This window comes from Triticum aestivum, chromosome 6A, assembly GCF_018294505.1.
Source record: "Triticum aestivum cultivar Chinese Spring chromosome 6A, IWGSC CS RefSeq v2.1, whole genome shotgun sequence".
NCBI classification, from domain to species: domain Eukaryota; kingdom Viridiplantae; phylum Streptophyta; class Magnoliopsida; order Poales; family Poaceae; genus Triticum; species Triticum aestivum.
Window position 1 is genome coordinate 16,108,449 of NC_057809.1, and position 1,728 is coordinate 16,110,176.

Here is a 1,728-nt window from a genome sequence, read left to right on the forward strand (position 1 = left end):
GGTGGCCTCGTCGGCAGCTGGCGAGGGCCTCCATGGTGGTGAGCTGCTCTGTGGCTGGCCCAGATCCACGACGCTGCTGTGGAGGGAGGTGGGCTGCAGTGGTTTCTGCAGTCGGTGGTGGTTGGTGGCGGTGTGCTGCCTTGCGTGCTTGGCCATGTGACTCGGACGAGGACGGCCGACATGATGCTGGAGACGGTTTGCTGGGCAGGCTGCGGTGAGGATGGATTTGGTGAGCTCCGGGCGAAAGCCTAGCCCGACCTCGGTCGTTGCCGGCGTCGACGGCGTCCTAGGACGTCGTTCCCTCCTTCGTGGCGGCGTGGTGGAGCCCCTTCACCACCATTGTCGCCTCGGTCTCGGGCTCTTCAGGTGAAAACCTAAGTTTCGACCTTTGGTCGGAGCGCGCGTCGGCGGCATACTCGTCGCGACACCTTGGAGGTCTGGTCCTTCGTCAGTTCATGGTGGCTCGGGTGGCTTTGCGGGTGTTTAGAATTGAGATCGAGAGAGGAACAAGAGACAAACACCAAGATGTAAAAGTAAACTCTTGTTCTCACTGATGATGGGATTACACATATATATAGCCTCTGAAGGGGTGCGGCCGAAGGGATGTGAGGCAACCGCCTCGGTTAGAAAAAGCATGGATTAATAGGATTAATTAAATCCTAACACTCCCCCTAATCCATGCTTGTTAGTGCAAGTATCATCATCTTGACAAGCTCCTCCAAAAACCCTGTGGGAAAAATATGAGGAGATAGGTGTTCCATATGTTGCTAAAACTCCTTCAAACCCAGTGGGAAAAATCGGGAGAAAATGATGCAACATATAATGGTTATTGTCTCTTTTAACTCAATACGAGAAAATCCATAGAGTTTAGAGGACAATGAATATGTCGTATATACTTTCCTAAAAACCCCGGTGGGGAAAACAGAAAGTATGACATATGATCTCATGTTGATATTACCTTATTAAAAACCTTCATGCAGGGAAAAAGAGTATAATATGATGCATTGAACAGGAACAATTCAGAAAGATACTCCCCCTGATTCTTGCAAAAATTTGAAGCCGTCACATCCCGAAACATAGAAGTTGGTAGAGACCCACTGAACAAATCAGTCGCATGATTTGACTTGCAAGATATGCAATATGAGTATCTGAACAAATACTGGTGCGTCACCATAGTGGGCCGATTCAATTTGCTTCTTTGTTCGTTTTCACAAAACTTCTTGTCCGTTCGCCTATTTTTTCTGACGGTTGCTTTTTTTTCCTATTTTAAAATATTTGAATACAAATATATTAGAAACTAATTTACTTGTGTTTCAAGCAAATGTTTAGTGTGCATTTAGGAAAATATTCGTGCTCTGTAAAAAAAATGTGTTCACACAATTTTAAAAATGTCTATATAACATTCAAAATTGGTATACAATGCAAACATATATTCATAATTTCACAAAAAATTATACAATGCAAAAAAAATTCACATAATCTTAAAAACATTTGGTACCATTAAAACAAATGCTCTAGACATTTTTCAAAAATTCTAAAAAACAAATGTTTTGCGCATTTATAAAAACTACCTATGGCATTTATGAAAACTGTTTAACATGTGTGCGCTCTTCTTTGCAGAAAGGTACTTCGTTTCTTGTTAATTTTCTTACGATCTGCTTCGCACGAGAGCAGCGGTTCAGGCCAAAAAAGTACGCAGCCCTTGCGGCGTGACAGGCCTCCGGCTAT